The sequence below is a fragment of the Metopolophium dirhodum genome, chromosome 1, assembly GCF_019925205.1.
Source record: "Metopolophium dirhodum isolate CAU chromosome 1, ASM1992520v1, whole genome shotgun sequence".
NCBI classification, from domain to species: domain Eukaryota; kingdom Metazoa; phylum Arthropoda; class Insecta; order Hemiptera; family Aphididae; genus Metopolophium; species Metopolophium dirhodum.
Genome location: NC_083560.1, coordinates 158,846,964 through 158,856,963, shown reverse-complemented (window position 1 = coordinate 158,856,963; position 10,000 = coordinate 158,846,964). Strand labels below are relative to the sequence as shown.

At 57.2% G+C, this 10,000-nt stretch overlaps 1 pseudogene; it reads left to right on the top strand.

Annotated features, from left to right (window-relative positions):
• LOC132937747 (large subunit ribosomal RNA) overlaps positions 1–12 on the top strand; it is a 2,900-nt pseudogene extending 2,888 nt beyond the window's left edge.
• Positions 13–10,000: the final 9,988 nt, after the last annotated feature.

Genomic DNA, 10,000 nt, shown 5'->3' with positions numbered 1-10,000 from the left:
CAAAAGATTCGTCTCGAGTAGACGCTTCTACTGGTGCATCGAGCGCGAAAATCGGTTAGGTTAGCAAGGCGTGAGGGCGTTTTTAGTCTGTCGCAAGCGTAAACTCTTTGTTTACGCCCGACCGGCAAAACCCTTTCAGCGATTTCTCGGGCTGTATTGCGAATTTCGCGTCGGACGATACACCGTTGAATTCGTGCTGTTCTAGCGCTAATTTTGGTGTAGGCCGCGCGAAAGTTCGACTTTCAGTGCCGAAGTTAGGCTCAAAAAGTTCGCGAGCGAACAGAAGGTCACAGAATCGAGGTACGACATCGCGGTTTGGACAGTCGAATAGTCTTTTTTAAGATAAATCGGCGGGCCCGAGCTGCGTTTTCGTGCAGCGATTTGCGGCCCCAGGAGCGGCGATCAAAGTTCCGGCGGGCGAGAGACGCGCGGCGGATCGTGCGGGTGCGCGCGGACCGACGCCAACGCGTGACGTGTCCGAGTGGCGTACGTGCGGCGCGCGGTGTTTAGGATCGTGCGAGTGCGCGCGGCCTGAGTGGTCACCGCCCCCGGGAAACTGCGAGTGCGCGAGCAAGTGTGCGGGCGCGCGTGAACGTGCGAGTGCGTACAACCGGTCCCCCCCAGTGCAACGCTCTGGTGGGCGAGTGCGCGGTGCGTGCGCGTACGCGAGTGGCGCGTTAAAATTCCCGCGAACAGACCGGTGTCGATTTTGAGTCGGTCTGTATAAGCCTTAGGGCGAACACGTTGCTGCGCTGCCGCCATCAGGTAAGGTGTTAGGATTTATATTATATAGGTTAAGGTAGCATAGTTCCAGTGCCGTTAGTACTCCCCACTCGCAAAGGAGGAAAAGGCGCTGCCACTAGGGTAGGTAGGCTCGATAGTTGTATTTAGGTTAAGTCCAAGAGCGCGGTCAGTCATGTCTGACATGGAACTGACCGACGAAGAGGGGGGATGCCTGGAAGAGGTAAGGGCGGGTGCACCGGCGGCGGGGGTCCCAGAGGGGGACACCGTCGCCAAGGTACAAAAGAGGAAGAGGGTGGACGGTCCAGAGGAGGAAGGCATTTCTGATTGCTCCTCCTTTGGTATTTCATCCTTTCCTCAAAAGGCAAGGAATATTGGTAGGGACCTGGACGCGCTCCTTCTGGCAGAGAAGGAGAAGCGAAAGATTTCGGCGGCCGCTCTGCGGACAATCTTGGAGATCAGGGAAAGGTATGAGGCCTTGCTCGATGAGGCCTATAGGCAGAACACGGTTCTGCAAGGTAGGGTCGAGGAGGCGAGGCGGTCTCAGTCGAGACCTGAGGTGCGCGAGGTTGTGGTGGAGAGGACGGTTGCGCCATCTCCGCCCAAGAAGAAGAAGAAGGTCGAGGACAAGGCCAAGGCCAAGTCTGCGGCTGCTAAGGAGAAGGTGAAGGGAAAGGTAAAGGAGCAGCCGTTTGTGGAGGTTGTGAGCAGGAAGAGCAAAAGGAAAAAGAAGAAGAAGAAGAAGAATGAGGAGAAGCCCAAGGAGCAGCCGAGAGTGGCCATCACCACCTCCAAGAAGGTGGCTAAGGCCATCGAGAGGGAGAAGGCGAGGGCTCCGGCCCGCGCCTTCGTCGTCTCGGTGGGGGCTGCTGGGGCCAGTGAGGCCAAGAAACAGCTCTGGGCCGATCTGGTCAAGGGGGTGGCGGTGCCCAAGCTTGGCGGCTCTGCGAAGCTCCCGAGAGGAGATCTGGTGGTTAGGCCGGCTGACGAGGCCACGTATGCGGCCTTGAAGGCCATGGAAAAAGACGGTAAGGGTGTGAGAGAGGAGAGTGCGAGATGGCCGACCGTACTAGTGTATGACGTGGATAGGGAAATTCCTAAGGAGAAGCTCGCGGGCCAGATCGTGGATCAGAACCCGGAGCTTGGTCTGGACAAGGAGGCCGTGGTCCCCCTCTTCATGAAGGGGCCCAAGACGGACGAGCTTGTTTGGTGGGTCTGCTCGGTTAGACCAAGCGCCTTCAAGACTCTGGTAGGAAAGAGTCTTTTCATCGGGTTGGCCAAGTGCAAGGTCAAGGAGTACGTTGACGTAGTCAGGTGCTTCAAGTGCCAGCACTTCGGTCACAGGGCTCTGAAGTGTGTGCAGACGGTGGACACTTGCGGGCGCTGCGCGGCCAAGGGCCATAGGGCCAAGGACTGCAAGAGCGTGCCGGTCAAGTGCGCCAACTGTGGCCTGGCTGCTCAGTCGGGGCACAGCGGTTGTGTGGCTCTTCACAAGGCGACCATCACGGTTGCCCGTAGGACAGATTTCGGCTCAAAATGATCTCTTCGACCTACTGTGTAGTCCAACTGAACATGAACGGGAATCATCTCGTCTCAGATCAGATACTGGACTACAGCAGGGCTAACGGGGTTGAGGTGCTTCTGCTTCAGGAAGTGCTGACCTCGGGAGACAAGTTGCTAGGTTTTGACTACCGCGCCACGAAAGTGGTTCTCAGCAGTAGGGACGGTAGTGCAGGGGCTGCCATAGTTGTCCTAAATCAGGACATCGAGGTGGTAGCCCTGCAGGGGCTCAGCGATAGGTTCTGCGCCGTGGCCAGTCTCAGGAAGAGACATGGACAGGCGGTCGTGTTCGTGTCAGCTTACTTCAAGTACAGCATCCCGACACGCATCTTTACGGACAGGCTAGGTGATATTCTTGATAGGGTCAACCAAGACGTCGTGATAGGGGCCGACGTGAACGCGCACTCGCCGCAATGGTTCAGTCGGCCGGGCAACAACTCGGGTTCAGCCCGGGGGACCCACGTCGAATCCCTGATCGCGGCGAAACACTTGACGGTGCACAACCAGCCTGGCCACCTCGACACGTACGAGAGGCCGGGTATGGGGGCATCGAACATAGATGTTACGCTGACGAGAGGGGGTTCACTGACGAACTCAGTCTCTGAATGGGAAGTGCTCGATGTCACCGACAGCGACCACAGGACCATCAGATTCAAGATCCGCGTCGGATCAGGGTCGGAGGGACCCGCGGTAGGGAAAAGTCGATTCAATGTTAGGAAAGCCGACTGGGATAGGTTTAGGTGGGTTCTGGCCCAGAAAGTTCTTGGTGAACATGAGACCATGGTGGGCGGTTGCGGACAGGTAGCGGAGTCTCTTACGCGTGCTCTCGGGCATGCCATGGAGGCCTCCATGCCCCGCTCCCGTAAATCCGTCAGGATGAAACCGCCATGGTGGGACGCCGGACTCGAAGAGTCCAAAAGGCGCCTCAATAACTTCAGACGCACCATGGACTATAAAGTCTCGGATAGGGACCAATTCAGAGTGCTCAGGAACGAGCACCTGAAAAAGATTAGGAAGGCCAAGATGGAGTCGTGGAGGAAGTTCGCTACCTCCAGCAACTCGGACATCTGGGGCCCGGTCTATCGTTGGGCTAGGAATGGATCTTCTAAGAGTAGGGTACCAAACGCTGTGCTTCGAGAAGACGGAACCTTCACGGTGACGGCTTTGGAGACGGCCGAGTGTCTGTTGGAGAGCCTAATCCCTAGGGACAGGGCTGCTCCTATCTTTGAGGCTGAGAGAGTAGGAAGAGTGAGACCAGAGGTCACGGAGGCCGAGGTTAAGGCGGCTGTCTGGAGGATGGCCCCTAACAAAGCTCCGGGACTGGATGGGATCACCGCTGGGGTACTCAGGAAGGCGTGGGGCGTCATCGGCTTGCCGCTGACCAACGTCCTGAGAGAGTGCCTCAGGAAGTCGGAATTTCCGGACTGTTGGAAGACAGCAGAGGTGGTGATCATCAGGAAGGGAGAGGACAGAGACCCGAGTCTTCCTAAGTCATATAGACCAGTCAGCCTGCTTTCGGCACCGTCAAAAGTGCTGGAACGGCTGGTGGTGGACAGGCTTGAGGAGGAAACGGGGGGCGCTCTTTCAGCAGAGCAACATGGTTTCAGGGTCGGTAAGTCCACAATCAGCGCGATCAAGTCGTGTCTGGATTGGGTGGACAACAGTGAGGAGATGGTGGTAGGAGTCTTTCTGGATATCTCAGGAGCCTTCGACAACCTGAGATGGAACGTTCTGATTAGGGACATGATGGATCTGGGGGCATCCGATGCAACTAGATCTATCATACAGAGCTATCTGACGGGCAGAAGGGCGGTGCTCTCGGTGGAGGGAGCGACAGCATTCGCGGATCTCACCAGAGGCTGCCCTCAAGGCTCACAGTTAGGGCCAAGTCTTTGGAATTTATCTATGGATAGGGCGTTGGTCACCAACACGGACGATAGGGTCAAACTGGTCGCGTACGCGGATGACCTGGCGGTTCTTATTGCGGGCTCCGATCTCGAAGAAATTCAGGGGAAAGCGAGAGCGACGCTCGGCGCCTTGCGCGAGTGGGCGAGCCGAAGAGGTCTAACCTTCTCGGCAAGCAAGTCTCAAGCGATCCCCCTGAAAGGAGGGCTGCGGCCGGGGTTCACTGTTCCCTTCGGGACAGAGGACATCGTGGCTGTGAGTTCAGTTAGGTATCTGGGCGTTGAATTGGACAGTAGGCGAAATTTCTGGGCGCACGTGAGCGGCGTGGCCGGAAAGTCCGACTCTCTGTACAGTAGGCTTAGAGCGGCATCGTCTGCGGACTGGGGTCTCCGACAGTCCACCTCCGCCGTAATATACAAGGCAGTCTTCCTGCCTCGTATCACTTACGCTGCGGAGATCTGGTCGAAAGGAGTCCTCACGGCGAAGGCGATAAAACTCCTCGGCAGCAAGCAGAGGAGGGCCCTTCTCTCTCTAACAGGGGCATACAGAACGACCTCAACGGATGCGTTGCAGGTTGTTGCTGGGCAGCTGCCTCTAGATTTGGAAATCCGATGGCATGTGGTTAGGATCAAAAGGAAAGCTGGTGAAATCTCAGAGGAGGAGATGAACAACCAGTGGGATAGGATCATAGACATCTGGCAGGATAGGTGGGATAATAGCACGAAGGGTCGTTGGACCCATGCTATTTTTCCCGACATAAGATGGAGACTGGCTCTCCCTCTCGAGGTGGATCACTACGTGTGCCAGTTCCTCACGGGTCACGGAGACTTCAACTCCAAGTTGGAGTCTTTCGCCCTGCGTGGTACGGGCGCGTGCAGATGTGAAACTGAGGACGAGACGGTGGACCACGTGCTCTTCAGATGCCCTGTGCTCTCTGCTGAGAGAGCAAGGCTCATCAGGCTTGTGGGCGAGGACGCATGGCCGTGTGAGACCAAGGTGTTACTGGACACTAGGTCAAACTACTGTGCACTGCGTCGCTTTGCTAGGGAGGCCATCGAGGCCAAAAGATCTTCGGATAGAGTAGGTATTCTCCAGGCTAGGTAGGCTCCGTCACAGGCGACGGAGGGGTTGGTGGGGACCCGGGGTTAGCGTGTAAGCGCTGGCCCGAATCTCCACCGCAAGGCCCACCACTAGCCGGCTGGGGAGCCAAAATAGTGGTAGGGGCCACGCCCCGGGTTGATCCACTGACATCAACCAAAAACCCAGTCAGTACCACGGGAGAGGGGAGCCCCACCGCGCACAGATACGGCCAGCCGGAGCTGTGCGTGGTGCCCCTCAAGGTTGAGGAGCCTACCTCGGCTGAAACGTGGTGGCTGTGGGGCAGGCGCCAGATAGTAGTACATAAACCACAACACCTAGTGGGAGGTCCGGTACCCAAGGTGGCACTTAACTGAGTCATCCCGGCCCTCAGAAAAGGTACGGGCCCTCCGGGGCCCGGTGCTGGTGGTCCACAGACGACCCTAGGCCGTAGGCGGTTAGCCGTCGACGTCCTAGCTCCACCTCCGCCCGTAAGTAGCGCCCAGCGCTAAGGCACGGACGGATGGCGGTAGGCGAGAGCCACAAAACCCGGAGACTCCTGTCCCTATCTACTGCCATACAGTGCGGACGTGTTTTTGAGGTGCTCCGTGTACAACTCAAGTTCCGAACGGGTTAGAGTAGTCAAATTTTTGCGTTCTTAGTACCAAAAGATTCGTCTCGAGTAGACGCTTCTACTGGTGCATCGAGCGCGAAAATCGGTTAGGTTAGCAAGGCGTGAGGGCGTTTTTAGTCTGTCGCAAGCGTAAACTCTTTGTTTACGCCCGACCGGCAAAACCCTTTCAGCGATTTCTCGGGCTGTATTGCGAATTTCGCGTCGGACGATACACCGTTGAATTCGTGCTGTTCTAGCGCTAATTTTGGTGTAGGCCGCGCGAAAGTTCGACTTTCAGTGCCGAAGTTAGGCTCAAAAAGTTCGCGAGCGAACAGAAGGTCACAGAATCGAGGTACGACATCGCGGTTTGGACAGTCGAATAGTCTTTTTTAAGATAAATCGACGGGCCCGAGCTGCGTTTTCGTGCAGCGATTTGCGGCCCCAGGAGCGGCGATCAAAGTTCCGGCGGGCGAGAGACGCGCGGCGGATCGTGCGGGTGCGCGCGGACCGACGCCAACGCGTGACGTGTCCGAGTGGCGTACGTGCGGCGCGCGGTGTTTAGGATCGTGCGAGTGCGCGCGGCCTGAGTGGTCACCGCCCCCGGGAAACTGCGAGTGCGCGAGCAAGTGTGCGGGCGCGCGTGAACGTGCGAGTGCGTACAACCGGTCCCCCCCAGTGCAACGCTCTGGTGGGCGAGTGCGCGGTGCGTGCGCGTACGCGAGTGGCGCGTTAAAATTCCCGCGAACAGACCGGTGTCGATTTTGAGTCGGTCTGTATAAGCCTTAGGGCGAACACGTTGCTGCGCTGCCGCCATCAGGTAAGGTGTTAGGATTTATATTATATAGGTTAAGGTAGCATAGTTCCAGTGCCGTTAGTACTCCCCACTCGCAAAGGAGGAAAAGGCGCTGCCACTAGGGTAGGTAGGCTCGATAGTTGTATTTAGGTTAAGTCCAAGAGCGCGGTCAGTCATGTCTGACATGGAACTGACCGACGAAGAGGGGGGATGCCTGGAAGAGGTAAGGGCGGGTGCACCGGCGGCGGGGGTCCCAGAGGGGGACACCGTCGCCAAGGTACAAAAGAGGAAGAGGGTGGACGGTCCAGAGGAGGAAGGCATTTCTGAATGCTCCTCCTTTGGTATTTCATCCTTTCCTCAAAAGGCAAGGAATATTGGTAGGGACCTGGACGCGCTCCTTCTGGCAGAGAAGGAGAAGCGAAAGATTTCGGCGGCCGCTCTGCGGACAATCTTGGAGATCAGGGAAAGGTATGAGGCCTTGCTCGATGAGGCCTATAGGCAGAACACGGTTCTGCAAGGTAGGGTCGAGGAGGCGAGGCGGTCTCAGTCGAGACCTGAGGTGCGCGAGGTTGTGGTGGAGAGGACGGTTGCGCCATCTCCGCCCAAGAAGAAGAAGAAGGTCGAGGACAAGGCCAAGGCCAAGTCTGCGGCTGCTAAGGAGAAGGTGAAGGGAAAGGTAAAGGAGCAGCCGTTTGTGGAGGTTGTGAGCAGGAAGAGCAAAAGGAAAAAGAAGAAGAAGAAGAAGAATGAGGAGAAGCCCAAGGAGCAGCCGAGAGTGGCCATCACCACCTCCAAGAAGGTGGCTAAGGCCATCGAGAGGGAGAAGGCGAGGGCTCCGGCCCGCGCCTTCGTCGTCTCGGTGGGGGCTGCTGGGGCCAGTGAGGCCAAGAAACAGCTCTGGGCCGATCTGGTCAAGGGGGTGGCGGTGCCCAAGCTTGGCGGCTCTGCGAAGCTCCCGAGAGGAGATCTGGTGGTTAGGCCGGCTGACGAGGCCACGTATGCGGCCTTGAAGGCCATGGAAAAAGACGGTAAGGGTGTGAGAGAGGAGAGTGCGAGATGGCCGACCGTACTAGTGTATGACGTGGATAGGGAAATTCCTAAGGAGAAGCTCGCGGGCCAGATCGTGGATCAGAACCCGGAGCTTGGTCTGGACAAGGAGGCCGTGGTCCCCCTCTTCATGAAGGGGCCCAAGACGGACGAGCTTGTTTGGTGGGTCTGCTCGGTTAGACCAAGCGCCTTCAAGACTCTGGTAGGAAAGAGTCTTTTCATCGGGTTGGCCAAGTGCAAGGTCAAGGAGTACGTTGACGTAGTCAGGTGCTTCAAGTGCCAGCATTTCGGTCACAGGGCTCTGAAGTGTGTGCAGACGGTGGACACTTGCGGGCGCTGCGCGGTCAAGGGCCATAGGGCCAAGGACTGCAAGAGCGTGCCGGTCAAGTGCGCCAACTGTGGCCTGGCTGCTCAGTCGGGGCACAGCGGTTGTGTGGCTCTTCACAAGGCGACCATCACGGTTGCCCGTAGGACAGATTTCGGCTCAAAATGATCTCTTCGACCTACTGTGTAGTCCAACTGAACATGAACGGGAATCATCTCGTCTCAGATCAGATACTGGACTACAGCAGGGCTAACGGGGTTGAGGTGCTTCTGCTTCAGGAAGTGCTGACCTCGGGAGACAAGTTGCTAGGTTTTGACTACCGCGCCACGAAAGTGGTTCTCAGCAGTAGGGACGGTAGTGCAGGGGCTGCCATAGTTGTCCTAAATCAGGACATCGAGGTGGTAGCCCTGCAGGGGCTCAGCGATAGGTTCTGCGCCGTGGCCAGTCTCAGGAAGAGACATGGACAGGCGGTCGTGTTCGTGTCAGCTTACTTCAAGTACAGCATCCCGACACGCATCTTTACGGACAGGCTAGGTGATATTCTTGATAGGGTCAACCAAGACGTCGTGATAGGGGCCGACGTGAACGCGCACTCGCCGCAATGGTTCAGTCGGCCGGGCAACAACTCGGGTTCAGCCCGGGGGACCCACGTCGAATCCCTGATCGCGGCGAAACACTTGACGGTGCACAACCAGCCTGGCCACCTCGACACGTACGAGAGGCCGGGTATGGGGGCATCGAACATAGATGTTACGCTGACGAGAGGGGGTTCACTGACGAACTCAGTCTCTGAATGGGAAGTGCTCGATGTCACCGACAGCGACCACAGGACCATCAGATTCAAGATCCGCGTCGGATCAGGGTCGGAGGGACCCGCGGTAGGGAAAAGTCGATTCAATGTTAGGAAAGCCGACTGGGATAGGTTTAGGTGGGTTCTGGCCCAGAAAGTTCTTGGTGAACATGAGACCATGGTGGGCGGTTGCGGACAGGTAGCGGAGTCTCTTACGCGTGCTCTCGGGCATGCCATGGAGGCCTCCATGCCCCGCTCCCGTAAATCCGTCAGGATGAAACCGCCATGGTGGGACGCCGGACTCGAAGAGTCCAAAAGGCGCCTCAATAACTTCAGACGCACCATGGACTATAAAGTCTCGGATAGGGACCAATTCAGAGTGCTCAGGAACGAGCACCTGAAAAAGATTAGGAAGGCCAAGATGGAGTCGTGGAGGAAGTTCGCTACCTCCAGCAACTCGGACATCTGGGGCCCGGTCTATCGTTGGGCTAGGAATGGATCTTCTAAGAGTAGGGTACCAAACGCTGTGCTTCGAGAAGACGGAACCTTCACGGTGACGGCTTTGGAGACGGCCGAGTGTCTGTTGGAGAGCCTAATCCCTAGGGACAGGGCTGCTCCTATCTTTGAGGCTGAGAGAGTAGGAAGAGTGAGACCAGAGGTCACGGAGGCCGAGGTTAAGGCGGCTGTCTGGAGGATGGCCCCTAACAAAGCTCCGGGACTGGATGGGATCACCGCTGGGGTACTCAGGAAGGCGTGGGGCGTCATCGGCTTGCCGCTGACCAACGTCCTGAGAGAGTGCCTCAGGAAGTCGGAATTTCCGGACTGTTGGAAGACAGCAGAGGTGGTGATCATCAGGAAGGGAGAGGACAGAGACCCGAGTCTTCCTAAGTCATATAGACCAGTCAGCCTGCTTTCGGCACCGTCAAAAGTGCTGGAACGGCTGGTGGTGGACAGGCTTGAGGAGGAAACGGGGGGCGCTCTTTCAGCAGAGCAACATGGTTTCAGGGTCGGTAAGTCCACAATCAGCGCGATCAAGTCGTGTCTGGATTGGGTGGACAACAGTGAGGAGATGGTGGTAGGAGTCTTTCTGGATATCTCAGGAGCCTTCGACAACCTGAGATGGAACGGTCTGATTAGGGACATGATGGA